Source organism: Rhea pennata, chromosome 6 (genome assembly GCF_028389875.1).
Source record: "Rhea pennata isolate bPtePen1 chromosome 6, bPtePen1.pri, whole genome shotgun sequence".
Classification (NCBI taxonomy): Eukaryota; Metazoa; Chordata; class Aves; order Rheiformes; family Rheidae; genus Rhea; species Rhea pennata.
Genome location: NC_084668.1, coordinates 2,709,443 through 2,731,209, shown reverse-complemented (window position 1 = coordinate 2,731,209; position 21,767 = coordinate 2,709,443). Strand labels below are relative to the sequence as shown.

The window sequence follows — 21,767 nt, the reverse complement described above, 5'->3', positions numbered from 1 at the left end:
TGATCTTTGATTTCCTCTTGCTTTTCAAGAGCAGTGCTTCCTGGATTAGCACACGCACTTGGGTTCTCTCAGGTTTGTAGGAAATGAGTAATCGCTGGAGATTATCCCCCTGTGTCCAAAACTGTTCCGTGATGCCAGGTTATCAACTTCTACTACTCTTTTAGAAATACAGCAATGGGAAAAATGAACCTGTGTTACTCCATCAAGTGTGTTATGTGTACCTTTCTCTACCGTATCTAAAACACCTCAGTTTGCTAAAGCTTCCAGCTTAGCTTATAGGCGAGAGGCTGACCTGGGTGAGGTTAGTGGGACCAGGCATTCTTATTCTCGGACTGAGATTCTCAGACAGTGGTAGACTTGCTTCTAATAGCATGAAAGCTCCTCACGCTGTCCAGACAGTGGACCTGTGCCCGCACATAGCTGCTAGGTGCTGCTCTCGCTGCAGGGGGATGCTTCCTGGTCGAAGTGTGTTCAGGAACCTGTGATGCAGAATTTCTTTCTCCTGCATCCCAGAGGATGTTGGGATTTGGTCCCCGTTAACAAGCAACATGATTTTAGCATATACAGGCTTAGGATGCGTTGAAGCACTGTATATATTTCACCATCTTTTTATTGCCTTTTTGCCCCAAATCATGAACAGCCAGGAGGATTGGAAAGGCTGCTCAGAGAGCAGTAGTGCAATTTGTGAAGTATGTTAACATCTATATCATGCCCTGGCTTTTTCATGAAAATCCAGCCCTAACTCCATCAAGCCCAAAGATTAATGACTATTAATTAAAGACTTTGTCATCTGAAATCTTGATCTTAACGCAGGAGGTTATATATAAAATGTGCCACGAACCTTCTGGGGACTATCTGATATTGCGATAATCAAACTGTTCTTTCAGAAACGCAAAATGATGGATGCTGTTGGCAAGGCTTCAGTAAAGATATAAAGCTGATTAAAACTGGCAGACAAGGCTTTTAAAAAGGATATAGCATCATTTTAGACAGACATGTTGCATTTGATGCTGTTAGAAGAGAACTATAAATAGTGATAAACACACTTTATAGGGGAGTTAATGTTCTCTGAGACAAAGATGCAAAGTTCAGCCTTTTGCCTAAACGAGACTAGTTTATGAAGGACACAGAAAATTACAAGATAATAGCCCCAGTTTAGCTATATTCCGAGTGCTTACAGGAAACTTGAGACATCTGATCCAGCAGTACTAAGAGCCATAGATGCATACTGCTGTTTGTATGAAGTATTGCAGCTAAAGAAATGGCTTTCCTGTTCTGCAGCTATGAAATGAACATTCATAGCCATTGCAAACAAGCGGATGAATAAAACACATTGAAAGTTAGCAGTGAGTAGCGAGCTGCACTGACAGTGCTGTTACATGTAGTGTGTTTTCACAGCTAGCCAATTAGAATGTGTCGGAAGATGCATGAAAATTGTAATCTATTTTTATAAAGTGTGCCCAGGCAGTGTCACAGTGTTTAAGGCCAAACAAACAAACAAACCACCAAATATAAAAAAGAGGATAACCCATTTCTGAAGGAGCAGATGTTACTGATTCATGCACCTTTAAGACACAAGCAGGATTTAATATCAACAGAACTAATATTGCGAGCCAGTTTTGTCTGATTGGTTAATTCTTTCATTTAACCTTTTAAAATAATGAACTAAAAGTAATGACTACAAATTGCTGGCCTATCATGCTTTAGGATTATCAAATTTAACTTGGAGTTAGCTGATGTAGCACTTAGTTGGAACAGTCTGGGTAATTGTTGGTAGTGAGCTTGCCTTAACGTATCGTGTGTCAACATTCAGACTCTCAACAAAAGGCTACATTTGATGCCTTGGCTGTGGTGAGCAATTCTCAGGAAAAGAAATACAGGTCTTTCATTATGAGTTACCTGGATGTTTTGTTTTGTTTTGTTACTGTCGGTTATTTGTTTAATCCTCTTTAATTGCTTTACAATTTATTTCATAACTTACATAACTTTACAAGTCATTTCAACAACAGTTTTATATATGAACTTGCCATACTATTTGAAATAACTGTATTTAATACTTACACATACAGTCAGGTAGGTATATCTTTTACGGATAAAGGAATTAGTGGAAATACACTGATTCATGCAAAACCCTTTTCATTTACACGTTTTGACCTCATTGTCTCACTTCACAAACCCAAGGCTTTTATAGCCTTCGTAAGACGCGTGGTTTTTTTTATCCCAATGCTGCTGTTGGATTTCTTTCCTGTCCTTTTAAACTCCTTTCATCTTCACCATGCTGCCCCATAGCCTTGCTGCTTCTTTTGTCTTCTGATCATTAAACTCTTTAGAATAGACAGTCTTTGTTGCAATTGATTCACTGGGATGATTCATAAATACTAAGAGCTCCAGCCAGATGAGTCTATTAATAGTATTCATGGGAATAAACATGGAAATAACTATCTGTGTTTTGTTAAATCCTATGTATCAGGCTAACCTGTGTGGAGGGGAAGGGTTTGGGTTTTGTTTTTAATCTAAAGGATGATCTTTGAGATGGGTCAGGAACTCAGTCCTGGGGTGTAGGCCCTCTGTTAGTGATACTCAACATCTAATCCACTCTTTTAAACTTGTTTTCTTGTTAACTCATCAGAAGAGGAGATTTCTCTCTTCACCTCCTTATAGTGGTAATGCTGGCTACCATCTGTAGCTATTTAGATAGGACTACATTTGGCATTGAATACTTTGTGTGCCACACAGCTAGCAAGTTCTAGAACAACCCTCTGATGAAATCTGTAAGTAGCAAAAGCTAATAGGTAAATCTAGCTATTTAATCTAGGTAAAACTAGCTCCATCAAAGTAATAGTCTGTAGGTAACTGGGGATTCCATAGATCTCCTTCTCAGCTGGGCTTTCGTACTCCCATTCCACTTGATCAAAATGCCTGCCTGCTCAGCTGCAAGCTCCCTGGCCCTCCACAGTCAGCCCTGACTCAGGTCTTACAGCCAGAGCTTGCACCTGCCTTTTAGATCCCTTGCCACATCTTCTGATCACCTAAATCCTTTCCAGGTGAGTCTAGAAACCCCGTTCTCTCTGGGCCAGCTGCAAGACAAGGAAGGTGATTTTGCCCTATGCATGCAAAGCTTTGGTCTTGGGTCCCTTAAAAGGTTTCCTAGACTGGTATTTATTACTGGTGCCACTACAGTATTTCTCTCTTTCCTAGTCACCTCTTTGAGACTTTTTTTATTTTTTTAGCCTTTACCTGATTTCCATGAGACAGATCTAAAGAGACCACTTGCACGATGCCTTGCAGGTAGTAGTAAACAAATAATTCAAAGACTTGGTCCGACTTTGCAGCCTTTCCAGTAAGTCTGGAGCTCAGAAATCAGAAAATCGGAAAGCTTTGTGAATGTGAATGAGGCACCCACTTCTTCGTTAAATACATTCTTGATTAATGTGCTTGGCTTTCCCAGCAGCATGAGTTAACTCTGAGCTATAGCTGCCACTATTTGTGGTAGAACTGTTTAAGGAGCTTATATTTTGTTGATTATATTCCCATAAACTTTCCAACAGGAAATACCAGCATTGCCAGACTGGACTCCCGTTGGAGTCAATGGCCCTTGATCTGTGTAAAACCCATCCAAGACTGGAATCAGGGAGAGGTTGTATAGCTTCTCGCATCAGCAAGAGTGTTCCTGGGTTTCTTAACAGCTTTCAACTGGGAGCCAATGCTGACTTAATACTAATGCTTTTTTGATGAATTGTTCCATATTCTCTTTTGAATACTTTCTACATGACTAATAAATGCACCATTAATGTCATTAAACTTTACAATAAGATGTACAAACAAATGGTTTGTAGTCATAGCTATTATTCAGTATTTTATCTAATCGCAGCATTCTCAAGGACAGGGTGCTGCTGTTATCTAAAAGCCATGTAACTGAGCTAAGATGTGATGTCATGCTTTTCTAAATAGCTGTATTTATGTTCAGTCTGTTGAGAAATGGACTTAAATATAGTGAGGTGCATGTAATTACATTCTTCTAGTGATAACAAACCCCGCTTGGAATTGGCAGGAGATGAAAAACCTAGAGCCTCGTGTGTGGAATTTTGCTCTGTAGTAGTACAGCGTCCTGTAACAGTGCGCTGGAGGGAAGTGGCATGATTCACTTCTGGAAAGACGCTCCCCTTTGGAGCAGACAGCGGTCGTTTGCTGTTGACCCTTTCGATCAGTGGCGTCAACCCGTCCAGAAGGAGAAGCGCTGGGACGCAGTAGCCGGTCATCCACGAGCACGGATACTTCCTGTGTCAGTAATCCGGGTTGGGTGCTGCGCGGTTTGTCGTTTACCGAGGGTAGCAGCAGCGGCGTTGTGCTTAAGGGCGCGATTCCTCTCTCAGCGTTTGGACAGACTCGACCGTTTGGCAAACTGGAAGTGGAGACTGGGTCGCTGGGCGTGCACAGCGTGGCTGTCATTCCCCGTGGCCCCTAGCCTAGGATTTACCTGCACGGGCTTTCTGCTGCCGCGTCGGGTACAACCACTAATCTCTGCCCTCAGGTGGGACTGTCATTCCAGTTCTCCGTGGTTCTGAATTTATACTTTATCACATGAAAAAAGGTTTTACGTGAAATAAGGAAGACTTGACTAAGAGAGTAGAATAATAATTAGTTTGTTTGTTTATATATATATGGAAAATAAATATATGGAAAATTATGTAGGGCTCAGCTCAGTTACAATCCTAATCCTTGCTTTCTAAAGAGACCCGGTTTAAAGCTCCAGTAAACCCTTGTTCCGTGAAAAAGCAGCTCGGCGCTGGCCCGGAGAGCCGCTCGGTGCCTCCGGCCGCCGCCCGGGAAGGCGCCAGCAGAGGGCGGCGAGCCGGCGCCGAGCGCCGCCCCGCGGGGCCGCCGCCGCCCGGGACGCGCCGAGCCGCGGAGCCGCCGCCGCCCGGGACGCGCCGAGCCGCGGAAAAGCGAAACCCTGCTTGCTGCCTCGCAGCTTTTTTTTTTTTTAATTATTTTTATTCTTATTTTTTTTCTAACTATCGTGGGGAAAGCGATCTTTCAAGTGTGGACGTTCAGCCGATACAAAAGTATCCTACTTAACTGTATGCAAGTACTGGCGGTTCCCGTGGCGTGCGTGCGACACCGGGCTGTGCCAGCCGCGCACGTTTCTCGGCGGCTGCTGCCCAAGTGGCTGGAGGAGCGGGAGGGGTGCAGGGGAGCGGGCGCCCGGCCCGGCCCGGCCCGGCCCGGCCCGGGGGAGGCGCCGCGGGAGCAGGGCCCAGCCCGCCGCCGCCTGCGCCGCCGCGCGGAAACGCGCAGCCGCGCGCTGAGCACAGCTCCGGCCCCGCTCGGTAACTGCGGGCACAAGCGCGCACCGTTACGCACCTGCCTGACTGCTGCTGTCCCGCTCTCAGCGGCGGTTATTTGAATTTTGCACGCACGTTAGGCTGGCAGCCGTGTGCGTAACTTTGTGTGTCCGTTTGTGCAAATGCAGTTTTCCACAAATTATTTTCGAAATAAAAGCAAATGGAATCATTGTATTAATAGTCTGCAAAAGAGGACTGATCCCTGGTGAAAAAAGCTTCCTACTCTTTTGCTGTAAAAAAGGTATCACTATCTAAAAGAAATTAACTTAATTTCTCAGGGAAATATTTTCTTTCCCAATTACAACCACTGTAGTGTTCCCTTTTCTGCTCAAATATGCTTTCCTCAGAGGAAATGTTGATACTTTCTTAATGGTAGTTATGTGCAATAAGTAGTGAGGTGGAAAGCACTAGATGATGCAGCTTGCCGCTATAATAGACAAGCTATAGAATTCATTTGTATGCATGTATGACTTCTTTTATATCTTGCAAACATTTTTTTAGGAGCGAATATTGATAGGTATGAAAAGCTGTACTAATTCTGGGACTCTGCACAAATGCCATCGTGCCTGATATAAGGTATTGCTAGGTGCACATTCGTTGATTTTACAGCATTAGAAGCGCGGGTCTGGCAGACAGCCTGTGGTTAGGCTTTTCTGTCCGTATGAGTTGCGTTATAAAGCCAAGCTAGAGCATGGGTCACAGGCTAGAACGGGCACAATAATCAGTTTTTAAAGAAAATACAAATAGGTAACCTCAAAAACCTTGCTTTGTAGAAATTAATGGCAAATGACAAAGACCTCGATGTGCACTGGATGAAGATCCCACACGTTGATGTTAAAGTACCTTGACAACTATCTCTGTTAAAATTTCTTACTTCCACTGCTGTGGAAATTGCGTTTCGCACAGTGATAGGAGTATCTAGACTTTAGGAGATTTTACAGTCGCTGTAAGGATGTGGTGTCGGGAGGTCAGGCTCGCTCCCGCTTGCGGCCCCGGTGTCATGGCTGTGGAGCTGCAAGGATTTCAGAGTCGCGTATTTGGTTTTCTAGCGTGCAGACATACTGGTGCTGGCCTCTGTGGAGCGGGCACAAGCTTAAGGAAGGGCAGCTGAATGGAAACGTTGATATTTCTGCTTTAGTAAGCATTATATGTACATACTCTTAATGTGTTGGCAGAGGAGTGTCACAGCTAGGTTGCTTCATTAGATCTACGTTCGCTTTGGTCTTGACAAAGTAAAAATAAAGCAGTGGTAAGGCACTTACGGGTGGATGATCAGAGCAATAATAACAGAGATTTAGCTCATTAGTCCTACTCAGATAAAATGATTCCAAACACTCAGCTGATTAGTTATGCAAACACCATGGACATGCTTTTAATCGGGCTTGTCCTCTGGTCTAACCCTGCTGGCTCCTGTAGGGCTCTGTGAACTGCCAATGGAGAAGGAATTTGACCCTTTGATTTCCACTAGTTTTTTAGGGTAATGCTTACATAAAAATATTTGAAAAGTCATCTCTGTCTTACTGAAATAGAAGATGTTTGCTGTAAATATAAAACTTTACGAGTTAGTGATCCATTTGTTTAATTACATGGCATTCATGTCAGATCTTGAATCTGGTTTCCTCAAACTCTGTGACATAAAAGGCGAAGTATAAGTTACAATTTAGTTTGAAAATAGAATACATTCCTGCTTTGTGAGTGGGACTGGGGTTTTGAAAGGGAAAACCAACTATGAATTCCTGAATTTATCCCTGCTTCCAAGTACAGTTGGAAATTAGCTTGATCAGGAAGCATGGTGAACAGTTTAAGAATGTTAAAATAATTGCTGAACTTTCTTTGAGGCTTTGCTGGATAGCCGTGTATGAACCTGACCACAAGTAAGCTATGATTTCCCCCCTCTCCCCTTTCCTGGCCCCCACGTTGTATGTAGTTTCTGTCAAATTGATGTGATGGAAGAAGCAGAGCAACTCGCAGAGGTCAGACGATACAAGAGCAGAGCTTGGGCTGTGGTGAACTTTGCAGAAAAGATTGGAGGAGGTATTGATAAGCCTTATAGCTGGTGCAGTAAAACTTGGACCTCGCAAGTCGTATTTAGTTACAATGAGCAAACTCTTTCAGTCCTCGCGTGGCTGACTTGGTCACTGGGTAAAATGTGGTGCGTCTGAATTGCTGATAGGTATCTTCCTTCTGTAAGAAGACGTTTACTAAATGAGAATAGAGCAAGGTAAGTAGTAGTTAAGACCCTGCAAAAGCTGTACCAGCAGTTCTGGATAGATTGTTACGTTGGACAAGACTTACGTTGTAACTAGAGAAGAGTGGTATTAGTACAAATGTAGGTTGTGTTTATTTCATTTTTTTTAATTTAGATTCTACAAGTTTTTGGGAAGACAGGTTAGTTTGAGTGATAGGACTGCTTATTGGAAAGCTTTCTTTTTCTTATAAAACTAATAATTCTTCACAGTTTTCCCTTTTGTTGAGTGCCAGAATAGTTGTATGGACCTTATGCCTATTGTGTTCCTTGTTGCGCGGGGTGACCTACTCACAGAAGAACGTAATTCTTATCCCTAAGTCACCATATGTTCACAGCAATAAACATGGTTTTCGGTAAGTGCCAGTATTTGTTTTGTTACGCGTACTCTGTACTTTATTGTCTCTAATACAGTTTTTATATTGCTGATGTGGAAATTGTGAGAGCTTTTCAATAGAGATGTACATGGGCAGGAGGCACTATTTCATCATGGACTGTGTATCACTTTTAACCCTTAACGTTTTCTGCATTGGCAAAATAAAACAAACGCAGTACATTTTCAAAAGAATTTTTTTTCACTTGGCATGTACCAGAAGTAAAACGTGAGATTGCTGTTTGCGTTGCTGTTTGTACTTCGCATGGCTTTGTGCCTGCGTGAGCCACAGCTGACGTCCGCCTCGCTGTCGCGGGCTGAGATTTGCTCTGAATCCACAATATTGTTGTTGATTTGGATCACAGTCATGCCGAGCTATGCCGTTAAGACTGAGTCTCTCTTAGAAGAGCTCCTGCAGATGCACACAGTAGGAGCTGTTCCTCTGCCAGGCGTTTGGTTTGCTGTCATACTCGGAAAATTCTTCCTGGAAACCTTGAGATTAAGTACTGCGATATATTTAGAATGAGTATCTAAAATATCTTCCATGGTCCTGTATTTCCAAGTAAGCTATTGTGGGGGCTTGCCTTACTGCTTTTATCTTAAACAGGAACTTCTATTAAATATGATAAGATGGGATGAGAGGATGGGAGGAAGATAATAAGCAAATGTTTTATTTTCTCCTTTTCCCCTATATATGTTTGTCTAGTACATAAAATCCCATGTGCGTGATATTTAAATTCTGGGGATTTTATTTGACTTTTAGTTTCTTTCCTATGCAACTGCATTTTTAAACTAGAATTACATAAATTTCTGTCATCAAATTCTGTCTGCAATTACTTTGTATCAGTCAACCTACTGCTTTTGTATGTATCTCCTTTCATCTCAGTAGTTGTTGTACAGATGAATTACGGCGTGTATGTAGTTGACTGACTAGCTGTCAGATAACTCCTTTGTATACTGAATGAATTTGGCTGGCAAAAAGTTAGTGTAAATATTTTAGCATTAGGCAGGATATAAAATTACCTAGTTTTGTATTGACATGGTGTATTTCTATACTAAGGCATATGCAGTGCAAAAGAAGAAAAATATGTAAACAGGTTAACAAACAAAAATATTGGAATTAGAATATTGGAAATTAGTTTATACTGACATGAGGAAAATGATTCTGGTAGGCATGTAAATGTATTTTCTTGGAATTTTATATTCAGAAATGCTGAAGGCACCATTCCCGTGGTTTTGCCTAAGTAAGAGCATATTAAAAATTGATATTAAATACCCAAAGATACTTTTAAACATTCCTCAAAAAATTAAACTTAACTTGCATGCTTGAGTTTCATGATTAGTTTGTAATTCATCCCAGGGCCTTACATAAACTGCCTCTGTGTTAAAATGTTTGATTTTTTTTTCCCCCTTCAGTAGTTGGAAATTGTTAATTCTAGTCCCAGTTCCCTTTTGCTATTATCATGCCTTTCTGCACTCATGTGAAATCCCTGCCCAGTGTGATTCCCTGTCATTTTCCAGGGCTCCTACTGCGGCGCAGTTGGGGCTACGACGCCTGGCTCCTCTTTCCTGCGATGGCAGTCACGTTACTGTTAGTGGAAGCGGTGTTTTTTGGTTTGGGTGGTAGAGGGAGAGGCCCAAAATCCTCGCGTCAGAAGCGCAGTCAGCTGCGGGAGTGCAGGACGCATGTCTCTATGTAAATAACGGGTGCCTGTGGGTGTGCTTTGGGAGCCGAGCAAAGGTACTCCGTAAAGACTTCAGTTATCTGAAAATAAGATTGGAGAGAAGAAGGGGAATTGAACCAAAGCAATCTTCACTTAAACCACTGGATTTCGTAATGTTTGCCAATTCTGAGCTTTCTTGTTCAGGTTTTTGTTTGTTTGTTGTTTCATATGGGCATGCTAGATTTTTGCATTAAGTAAAGTAGATTCAATTAAGTTATTTTGTGAATGTTATTTTTTTGAATAATGACATCTTTGTTCTTTTTAATGCTAATTTGGAAAATTGTGGGTTTTTCCGACACACCTAAAAAATAAGGATATGTCTATAACCAGGTTCCCCAAATAGCACTGATATTGGTAGAAACCACGCTCTTGTCTCTAGAATAATGAAAGTACTTCATAAAATTTTAGAAGTCTTAAGACAGCAATCTGTGCACGTTATTGTTATTGAAGATGTACAGTCTTGCTGACCTCAAATGACCAACAAATTGATTTCAGAATCTCACGGAGCAGCAGCTGATTTCAGAATCCCAAATAATCTAAACCTTTTTGTCTGGCTTGCTGTCTTCCAGCGAGTGCCTGTGCTTTGTTTGAATGCAGTAGCAGAAACAATATCTACTGCAGTGGCCAGTGACAAGCTGTGAGAGGTTTAGGTATGCGACCTGCACATGCTGTTGAATGGTCAGGAATGACATAGAGCTAAACTTGACATTCCCTAAGCTTCAGCAAATACTCAGTTTGTTCTAGTAGATCAGCAAAGTATATTTGGGCTGGATTATCAATTTGGTAGTTTGATGTGCAAATGCAGTTGATTTAAATTGGATTCATGTGTAAGTACCCATTTGCGATGGTAATTGCATGACTGCTATTGCATAGGATTTATGGCACTTCAGTTAAATACATGTGAACAAAAGCGACTGATTTTTCATAAACAAGGGAAACTATCAGGATTTCAACATGACTACTAGTGGATTTTCAGGTCCAATTTAACTAATACTACAATACAGTGTATGTCTAAATATTTAGTGGAGCTTAAGTTATTTTTACATGTTTTATTTTTGCTGCATCTGTCAGATTGCTCATTTTTGTGGAGGGTGATGAGAAAGATGTCAAAAGCATTCTCGGGGTTTTCTGATCTTAGATACTTAGTCAAAGAAGTTTCTTTTCCTGAGATTCTTGTATTAGTGTAACAGTCTAAAGGTACACCAGTATGGGGCAAATCGAAAAATTTATATGAAAACCTACTGACAAAAAAATGTACATGAAAGTTAGAGTGATTGTGGTTTGCTACAGTTAATATCTCTTTTTGTAGAAATCCCTATGGGTTTTAGAGCGGTCTCCCCAGACAAACGTTTGGGGTTAAACTGCCGAGGAACCAGATGCCAGTCTGCAGATATTAAGAGTTAATATCGCTTTAGATCTGTTCATTCTCTTAAGGAGCTTCCAGCCTGCAGTGAAGCTTCTTGTGCTAGTAAGTGAAGTAAGAAGGGTTCGCGCAAATGGTGGTCAGCATGTTTAATGAGGGGTGCAATGGACCCCAGAGCAAATGGTGTTGGGTGGTGCTTGGGGAAGAGGCAAAGGAGGACAGAGTAAGCTTAGAGTGTGGAAACATTTTTTCTTGTGTGGAGCCAACTGTAAATATTCAACTTGAATCCAGTATCATTTCAATACCGGTCATTACTTTTGGACAGGTTTACGTAGCTTCTAAGCAAGTTCACTTGGTGAGTAATAGTTGGAGCGTTTCACAGAGAATGCATCCAAGGGAGTCAGAGAGATGAAGGTCTGGGGGGAGTGAGAAAGCTGTTGATTTGCCCCACCTCAGGAAAAGCGTAAGTGACTGTGTCCTCCTCGTTTTAGTTCCGATCTCTGCCGAATGTTAAGTGTATACATATATATTTCCTTAGATGGTCTTTAAAAAAATGCAGAACTCCACGCCATATTACATGTTAAAGTACTGTACAAGCTAGAATCTTACAACATAATAGCAAATAAATTTTCATATCAGGCTGCCTAGTGCTGACAAAAAAAAAACTTCCAAGTCTTTTCAGTCTTTAATGTTTTTAAAATGCTTATTTTAATTTCCTGACTCTTAGCTCTTTCCCAGATAAAAAGAGGTGCCTTCTACTTCAATATACATTTGTGCTAGAACTGATAATTGAATGACAAAACAGCAAAATGCTTTTCTTGCTGTTTTGTGTTCCAGCCAGTGTTTTTCTGTGGAACTGCTTTGTTGCACAAATCTCTGCTGATGCAGCTGCAAACACTCTTGAACCAAACACTTTGTACCCTACTTAACAAAAGTAAAAATGTATTGGTTGTAAAATAGCTGGGAATGATCCTGTGTTTAGTTTGGCGTTCAGAGTTACAAAGAAAACAAACCTCTGGCTTTCTGGAAATGATGAAATAAAAATGTTTAAATTTGACCCATGTGTACTTTGAAAGCAAGCTAGACAGCCACGTGCATGGCTTCAAGTCCTTCAATGAGCCATATGTCTGATGAAGCCCACTTTCTTATGGCTTTGTGCCTTACATGCTTGTGGTCTGCAGCTGAAACTCTTCCATAGTCAGGTTCTTAAACCACTTAAATAGTTTCTTCTTCATTCTCTCTCTCTCTTTCTTTTTTTCTTTCTAAGTGTTTGATGAGGTACTAATAGAAGCTGCAGTTTCTCTCCGGTTGAGGCACTTGGAGGATGTCTTCAGTGTGTATCTGCTTTCATTAGATTTCATGACCTCCGCCTCTGTGTCCAGCCTGACTGAATTCAGGCGGTAAGCCTGAGAGTTGTTTCAGATTGAAGAGGAAGAGGAAAAGCACTAAAGAGACACACCCTGTTATGATGACAGAAGCTTCCTTTCCTTAGGAAATCACGCCAAAAATATGATCAAAGGGAGAAAGATTGAAAAAGGGACAGATGCAATAACACAGATTGTATCAGGTTGCTTTTCTGCCTGTCTCCAGGGAAAGGCTACTGCAACGCCCCACACGTACTGATGCCTGTGGCTGCTTTGGTGGCGGGGTGGAAGCCAGGAGCCAGTCATGGGTGGCTTTCAGTGCGTAGCATTGCTCTAGTGCAGTTGTGTGGGCTTTTGCTGGCAACCAGCCAAGACTGTTACTGGCCTAGTTGGACTCAGCTGTATCGATGATAGGAGGCTGGCAGCACAGGCTTGTGCCAGAGGTCCACAGCCCGTTTTCCACATAGTAATTCATAAGGAGAAACCAGCTGAAGAGCACATGCTCCAAGGATGGCGTGAGGTCTTTATTGGTTCAATTATGACTGTGATCCCAGCGGCTGAATGAAGGGAAGAGGAAGAATAGTGATCTTGCAGTGGGCCATATTTATGGGTTGAGGGCTGGCTTGCGCTTACCTACTGGAGATGCATGGATGAAGGAAGGTAACAACCCGGTAACTCAATGCAGTGGTGGGGTTTGAGGAGGGAAATCATCATGTATGGAGCTAGGTGTTCAAAGGAAAGACAAGATGAATGACCGACTGGTTCCCCTCACCTCGAGGAGGCTGGTGTCGTTAAAACTTTTTACCACTTCTACTAATATAAAAATGCTTATTTCCTAGCTGGCTTCTAAATGCCTCTTAGTGGATTAGTTTGGATTGCATCAACTAAGAGCTTGATCGTCTGCCAGCCGCTAAAGTTGGGCCAAAGCTTTGTAAATTAATGAGCTCAAGGTGATTAGTACAGGTTTTGGTGCTTTGGACTTCATGCACCAAATTGCTTGCCATGCAAGGTGTGTAGGTCTGTATGTCTGTCACTTTTTACTTATGCTGTGAAGGTTCTTGACTGTCTTGGCTATCAAAATAAACCCAAATATCTAAAGCAAAGCTCCGTCTGTGATACTCATGGATGAAAATTATATTGAGGTTCCAAAAAGTAGGTTTGACGTTATAACCAATTCTTTGTTACAGACACGCGTATATTGCTGTGGTAGTTCTAGCTCCAATACTGGTTCAAGTGCTGTGTATTTAGAAGGCTCGTACCTGACACCCATTCACTGGATGTGTTATCAGAAGTTTTAAAACCTTACAGTAACGCTTCAGGCTCATTTATGTTCCTGTTATGAATGGAAAAATATCTTTCTTGTACAAGTATGTTTGTACATGTAAGTCCTGACATGTAAGTCCTGTTGTGCAGAGCTGTGGAAAGCTGCACAGATGTTCTGCGGACCTGAGCACTTCACGCTGAATAACTGTTGATCGATAATCAATGATGAATCAAGGCCAGGAGCCGAGCTGTTGCTGTTACCCAACAGGGCAAATTCTAGTGATGTCTTTAGAGGACTCGTTATCTGTAGAACACATTTAAATACAGTAACTTGCATTAAAATGTAGCTTTTTTGTAGACGGGAAAGGCTATCACATGTCATAAGCTCTGAGATGGCTTTGGATACTGGAAAACCAATGTGCACTGGATAGCCAAATTTGCTTTGGCATTTGTTGTTCAATGACGTTTTGATGGTTTTGGCAGTGAAAGCTCACATTTCAGACACTCTTCCCATATCTGCTTGAGAGCTTGCCTATGGTATCTTCAGGAACAGAGACCACTTCCACAGTGAAAGCCATTTAATTGATTTTTTGTGCTATTTGGGCTGGAATACTTGGTAACTGCATTCATTGATAATTTCAGTTGTGTTTTTAAGCCTCAGTATTGCCAGTGCCTGAGTCCCTGTGGGTATGCCGGCACGCGTCTCTGGTCTGTTTTTCTCTTCGATCTGTGTCTGTACTGTGCAATTCTGGTCACTTTTCTGAGATCGTTACAATCCTCCTCTTTCCATGGATGTCTGAAAATGGTTTACATTTGTTGGATATCGTAAGCTTTCTTGAGAGAGGATTACTTTCAAGGTGATTTGCCTTGAAATGATTGCATGTGCTTTCAGTAACTGTCAACAGCATCTGGCAGGGCTGGCCCGCCAGTTAAGTCTTAGCAAGATCTGCCTGAGCGGCATTCATTTGTTGGATTTTTCACATTATTCTCAAGAATTTCAAGTCGGACTTTAATATCTGCTTGTTATTTTCAAATCCTAAATACTGCAGGTCTGTGTCAATTAACCTGGAATATCTCACAGTAGTTTTATTAAAAATAGTTCATTATTCAGGAATGAGATGGTATGTACTGTAGTCTCCAGCAGGGAACTAAGTCCCCTTATACCTCCTGGAGATATAAACGTCTTTATTTTCATAGTCCTCAACTATCTCATCTTGTCAGAGACTCAGGGAACATGGGGTATAACGGTGCGCACAGCTGCTTTGTGCTGCTGGGCAGCTGGAAGAGCAGCTAGATGCCTTTAAAATACTTGAAAAGTGATGTGCCGTGGAGTGGCCCTGCAAGTCTTGAGATCTGACTGTGTAATGCAGCACTTTCTATGTCATCTGAAGTGTTTGTCAGTCCTCTCACACTTAAAATTAAGCACTGAACCTGGTGTGCAGAGGGCATCACCTTCACCATGTCTATGGCCATTTTCTGAAGTGAGGCTGCTGGCGGTGAGCCCAGCCCAGGCTGTGCGCGCTAAACCTCCCGAGCCCGTTCCCCCAGGGGTGCTGGGCAGGGGAAGGCCTCTGCCGTGGCTGCTGGGACAGCAAAACTGGCTGGCAGTGACATTAGATTATGGTCCAAAGGGTTTCTCCTAATTCAAAGCAAATAATAATTCTTTTATCTACAGCTGGGGTTGTAGTTTACATCTTCTAAGCCTATGCGATGCGTTCCAAATTTGGAAAACGAGCAGCTAGGCAGGAATGTCTTGTAGTGGGTAGATCTGAGTTGGTGATTTGTTGCCTGCCACTGTTCCGAAGTCTATCAATGTCTGTCTGCATTGACTTAAATATAGCCATGTTATGTAATATCCCCCATTGTATTTCTGTTCTATGCATGCAGAAGCTGATAATGTGATAAGATGGTAACTGTGTCTTGAATTGGACATATATATTTCTGTTAACCCCTAGGGCAGCACTGTAGAAGTGCTCTTTTGTTTCCAGTTTAGTGCAGGAAGCTCATTTTGGCTTCATTTAATATTACTGCTCACACTGGCAGAGAGTCAGAGCTTCAGTCAGATGACAGCATAGCTCTGGCACAATAGCGTGGTTTGAAGCTTCACAGAAACCAACCCCTCCCATAATAAATCAGAAATTGAAATGTCTGTTTAATTCTGTCATAACAAAAGCTGACTATGTGTTACCTTTTATTTCTTCTGCTTCTAGAAGCCAGCGTTTTCTGAACTGCTGAATGATGTAGGTACCTTAGTATAAGCAAGCTCTTAACCCACGAGGTAAAGCCAAACTGGAAAAAAAAATTTTAAAGAGTGTAAACGCAGTTTGTGTGAAAGTGTTTATAATGCAGCTTGTGCTGGCTTGTGGCATAATCTATATTCCTTGAAGCACTTCTAGACTGCAGGTAGTGTGTCTGCGTTACTGTATACTGCGCTAGCAGGTGCAGTGATTCGGACCAAACTTGTGAATGGAGATGCAGCCTAAATCTGAAATTCGGAGCGTGTTGACAGTCCGCAAGAGGATCCGCAGCATTTAGCTCTTCTGCCAGCACCATCGCTAGCTGCTGGATCCCAGAATCCCAGAATGGTTGAGGTTGGCAGGGCCCTCTGGAGATCACCTAGTCCACCCCACCCCCTGCTCAGACACGGTCACCTGGAGCGTGCTGCACAGGATTGCATCTAGGGTTTTGAACATCTCCAGAGAAGGAGACTCCACAACCTCTCTGGGCAACCTGCTCCAGGGCTCCGTCACTCTCACAGGGAAGAAATTCCCCCTCACGGTCAGGCAGAGCTTCCTGTGCTTCGGTTTGTGCCGTTTGTCCTGCTGCTTGGCACCGCTGAGAAGAGTCTGGCCCCATCACGACTGAAAATTCACCTTCTCTCCTATATGTGGTACCTTGGCTTTGACCGGAGTCTGCAGATTTATTAGAGAATTTTAATCATCAAGATTGCATGTGTTTCCACTTAGACTTAAAAAAAAAAAATCATAAATCTATACTGGCTGATAAGAACATATACCAGCTTAGCTTGCAAGAGTTATAGCCACTTCATTTCTGGGGTAGAGCTGACTTTTCTAGTCGAAAGAATATAAAGAAAAGACTTAATCCCCTGATTATTTTGTTTTCTCAAGTGAGTAGTTTTCATGGCTACAGTGCATGTGCAAAGTTTTCAGTTTTATAGCGGGCAGGTCTGGAAGAGACAAGCCATTTGTGGAGGGGGGAGAGCTGCTTTACTTTTCTGTTAGATTTAGCAGACGGAGGAGAAAGCATGGAAGGTTTCAGCTTTGCACAGGGATTAAATGTGAGAACAGATTTTACAAACTGGAATCATTTTTGCTCTCTTGGTTTTTTTTCCCCCCTTTCGTTTTCCTAACATTTTTGCCTTGAGCAGACGAGTTTCTAGGTGCAGCCTGTCCTGGCAGAGCCAGCAGAGGTGCCGGGCTGTCTTGTTAACAAAGCTGGTGCAGAAAGAGCAGATACGTGATCAGACACTGAAACCTGCTTTCTAATTAATTCCCGCTGCTTCTAGTGCTGCTGTGTAACTTTGTAAGAGTCCAGAGAGATAATGTTCCCCTCGTTCTCGAGGCTTGGTTACTGTCTTATCCTGCTGCATCTTGGCAGGCCTCGATTTCTTTGGTTACCTTTTGCTCCTCTGCAGGAAGGTGTATTTTAAAAAGCACCTCTATTGTAGCTGGTTTTGCATGTGGCAAACAAGGGACCTGATCCTGGGCAAAAGCAGGAAGATTTTGCAGACACCAGGGCCCGTGCTCGGCTGAGCGGACACCTCCGCACGCCCAGGCCGTGGCCCCGCTCCCGCGGGAAGCCGCGCGCTGCCGGAGGCTCTGCTGGCGCCGGACGCGGTGGCACGGAAGCAGCGCTGCTGCCACCGCCGAGCAGTTTGAACGCGGATGAGTGAGGTGGGAGGAAGCTATTTTTACTGTGCACTTGTAGCAGTGGTGCTTGCAGCTGTGGTTGCAGTGCCGGGCGACAGCACAGCCGCTGCGGGCCGAAGGGCGGGGAGCTGGGGCGGGCGCTGGCCGTGCTGCGGCCCTTCCAGCGGGGCAGCTCTTGGCCCAGCCTCTGCCTGAGGGAGGACGTCTGGCCGTGCAGTGCAGGAAGGGCTTTTCGGAGCAGTTACGTGAAGTCGATAGGAAGCTTTCTACTGACTTGAAAGTCACTGCATCCAGCCCCAAAACAGCTGGTGGAACAGTAGCTTCAGAGGTGTCTTCTCATGGGTGCCTGTATACCTTTCACACGTTTTTGGAGTTAGCAGGCTTTATAAATACCTGAAAAGAGCCAAACTCTGCCAAACCTCCAGAGAGAGGTGTTGCACACGTAAGACACTGTTGCAGGCTGTTCATATATATATATATATATGTATATATGTATATATATGTATATATGTATATATATATGTATGTATGTATGTATTTTAGTCTGGAACTCTTAAATCCACTGATTTTAGCTTTAGGAAGAATAATCAATTGAAATGTTATCAAACAGTGAAAGAGTCATGGATAATGGAATAGTTTTCATAGGAAAAAATAGGAAAGGGGAAGGGTCAGAAATGTCGCTTCAAAACTTATTTGAAGATCCAGGATACTCACACGTATGTTCTCTGTTCATGTAATTTTGAATTTAGAAAGCTCTGTAGAAGCCAGTGAAGGTACTTGGGAATTACAATAGTACAAACAAGGGCAGAATTTGTTTGCTTAATAGTAAGAGAATTTGAGTGATGTTATTTGCTGAATAGTAGTTTAAAAAAACATCAAACAAATCTGTTGGAGCACTCCTAGGAGAGTAATCTATAATTTAAGGGAAAAAATCACGGCAAGCAAAACTTTTAAGTTCTAACGAAGCGCTGGGCTTTGTCCAGCGGTTATGCTTTGGATGTGCGACGCTTAGCGGGCAGCCACACCGCTGAGCGGGTGCAGCGCAGGAGCTCGGCCCCCGAGCGCCGTCCTTCGGCCCGTGGTGCCGGGAGCGGCTGCGGCCCCGAGCGAGCGGCGCGGGAGCCGGCGCAGGCGGCCGCGGGCCGGGAGGGCGCCGTTCAGAGCGCCGGCGCTCGCAGGAGATGGGAAATGAGGATGTAAAATTTTATGGGACATATTTTAAAAGGTGCTGAGTATTTACAGTTCTTCTGGGCTGTGCTGATGTTGCAAATGACCTGCTGCCACCCCCCTGCCTCTTCTGATTTTAGGAAGTATTATTCAGAAATACTTTCTTTTAAGATACTATTTTTAATGCAGCAGGGATAAATATGATGAGGTCTGCTCTGGGTCTAATAAGGCCTTGCTTTGCTAAATGTACAGATAGTTTCTCAAGGGTACGACATTTTTGCACTGAAAGCCATGTATAGAACTTGTTTAGAAGTTGGCAGCCGTGAGGATTAGCCCGCGGTGGATGGTGAGCCTCGCTGGCTCAGCACTGCGTTTCTTCCCGCTCCGGGACCCTACCACATTGCGTCTTCACCCCTTGTGTAGATGTGTGTGGCTTTTTGCTGTGTAAGCCTTGGGCAGATGATCTCTGTTTTTGCAGGCAGAGAATCCAAGGTGCAAAGTCAAAGTGGTTAAACTCAAGGGTTGGAAGCTGGGACTACCCGCTGAGGTGTGCAGCACCGCTGGTGTCAGCGTGGGGACGGTCACAGCATTCGCTCTGACCTGGATGCTTGGGTCTCCCACCACCCACCGAGTGGCCCAGCTGCCAGCTTCCCACCTCTCAGCACTGCTCCTCCCAGCACAACGGAGTGGTGTGGGGATGCAGGCGAGGACAGAGAAGGCACCGGGCTCGTGTCAGAGTCACCTGTAAGTGCAGTCACTGGGCTCTAGCCCAGCTCCGAGTGCAAGTACACTCACTTTATCCAGTGACCCGTTCTTAATAAGACACACAGTCGTTGAAACCAGCAAAGATAGGTGAGCAGGTGGAGAGACAAACACTCAGCTAAGTAAAAGGTGGACTACTTGCTTTTACGCCCTTTTCCAAAATGCAGAACAGGTCTTGGTCAAAACAAGACCACCAGGTGAGAGCCATGCAGGACCCCAGAAGAGCTCAGAATGTCTGTGGACAGCATGATCTGGAATCATTGAAAGAGTAATGAGAAGTGTTTCAGTTTTGGACAGACACCGAAGGGAAAATGCAGCCTAATTCTTGATTTCAGCCTCAGCGGTGTCCTTAATTTCCAAAAAAACCTCTTCACGGAGATACAGGGTTTTCCATAAGCCCTGAGGCTTTCTGTTTGAAATGCTTCTTTAATAGTTCTGCAGCCTTGCATTTTCTTTGGGATGGAAATGCTAGATGGAAAAGACCATTCCTGGTGGCAGCTCTTGATCTTTCTTTAACTTTATAGTCTGCATAGAATGGCTCTATTCTGGGTAGCATCAAAGTTGTCAGCATTCCTGAGTCCCGTGGAAGCTGTCTGTGTTCAGAGCTTGCAGAATGGCCCCCGTGCTGGAATTTCCTTGAAGTGCTGCAGAAACTGGGACTTCTTGTCTGGATATAATAGATTTCTGTTGCACTTTCCAGTGTGGACTTTATCAGATACTCTTATTATCTATTTATAATATTGCTTTGCTCCATAATGTATTCTCACTTCAGGGTTTTTATAGTTCTTGCCTTAATGTCTTTCTTGTGTTGTATGTTTGAGATATTAACAGTTAATGCATGTTTCACCAAATGCTTTTGAAAAAGAGAACAGAAATTCCTTCCAGCATTTTTCTATAGTTAGAACTCAACATGAAGTTAAATGCATAGATGATTTTATAGTCAGTGAATTGTGATATAACTGGATGTTAAGGAATTTAAATCAGTCAATTATTTAAAATGCGGGAATGTATAGCTTTTGGTAGTTGTTGTGGGGATGATTATAGATGTTGTAATCTGTTTTATATGAAATATTCTTGGAGAACCCATCATTCTCTATAAATATTGGTTTCAGTGCCTGCTTGTGTTTAAGCCGGTTTAATTGTTCATGAGGTCACAATTAAATATAAAAGATAACTTAATTAGAATAATACAGTGGAAACCAATTTGAAATTCCTCTTATTAAACATATTCTAACGTATTCTTCCAGACTATTAGGATTTCTGAATTTTCAGTCCATTTGCCAATTAACTTCTCTGCAGATTTTCAGTGAGTAAACATTTATACTATTTTTTCTAGGTCAATTTAATAATTTTTCTCCTAATTTTTAATGATCTGTGCCAATTTTCAAATACCTAGTTCTTACTGGAGCTTGACATATAGTCTGGTTTTAGATTTCTTTTTTTTTTCTTTTTTCTAAAACAATTGTGTGGACCACCTTTGCTGTCCTGGTTGTGCTGTCAGCTGTAGTTGTGCTCCTGCAGCACTGGCCACGCTGACTCCTTTGCAAAGGCTTGTTAGTGCAAAGGAGCCTGCAGCCTTTTGGAGGTGGTTTCTCGATGCTTAGAGAGGCCTTTGACTGGGAAGGAAAGAAACGTGATGAAATCAGGGTGTCCTCAAACCAACCAGGACTGGTAACTGTTGTCAGACAATACAGGTTAGTTGATGTGACTTGTGCTAGAGGGCTGGCTCAGTCCGTGGTGGCTCTGAGGAAGGAAAAACACAGGATGTGTTACCAGGTTTGCATGGGTCGAGGTTTCTCGCTCCACCAGCGCTATAGTCTTCAGTGCTCAGGAACATTTGTGTTTACAATTTGTCTCAATATAATTTGTGGATAAGGAAATTAGAAGAATGTTCTGCTTTGCAGCTCAATGGTGGAAGAAGGGACAATTGCTGGAACCAGGCAGTATTCTGGCAGGTGTAGCTGGCAGGTGATTTTTACCACGTATTCGGCAAAATTGCCGCAGCGTTATGGAATTGCCCAATTGTAAGTGTGTATATTAAAGAAACTGGAGTGAGTTTAAAAGTTGAGGTGCTGCATTTTGGACTTCGGGAGCCTTTCAGATGATTTGAAATACCAGTTTCAACGAATACAGCCTTCTGGGAAGTAGCACTTCTTCTGGTAGTATGAGTCCCATTGCCTAATGCTGATATAGGCTTGGTGCTTAAGTCTGAAAACAAAACTGTACAGAATTTCAGTTCAAATGTTTAAAGAAAATGATTTTCTTTAGTGT

The 21,767-nt window shown here is 42.8% G+C and overlaps 1 protein-coding gene across 3 annotated transcripts in view; it reads left to right on the top strand.

Annotated features, from left to right (window-relative positions):
• The first annotated feature begins 5,018 nt into the window (after positions 1-5,018).
• Positions 5,019-21,767, top strand: part of LYPD6 (LY6/PLAUR domain containing 6) — a 42,400-nt gene continuing 25,651 nt past the window's right edge. For all 3 annotated transcript variants that reach the window (XM_062579230.1, XM_062579228.1, XM_062579231.1), the window contains exon 1: positions 5,019-5,081. The gene's annotated coding sequence lies outside the window, so the exon portion shown is untranslated. The remainder of the gene's footprint in view (positions 5,082-21,767) is intronic.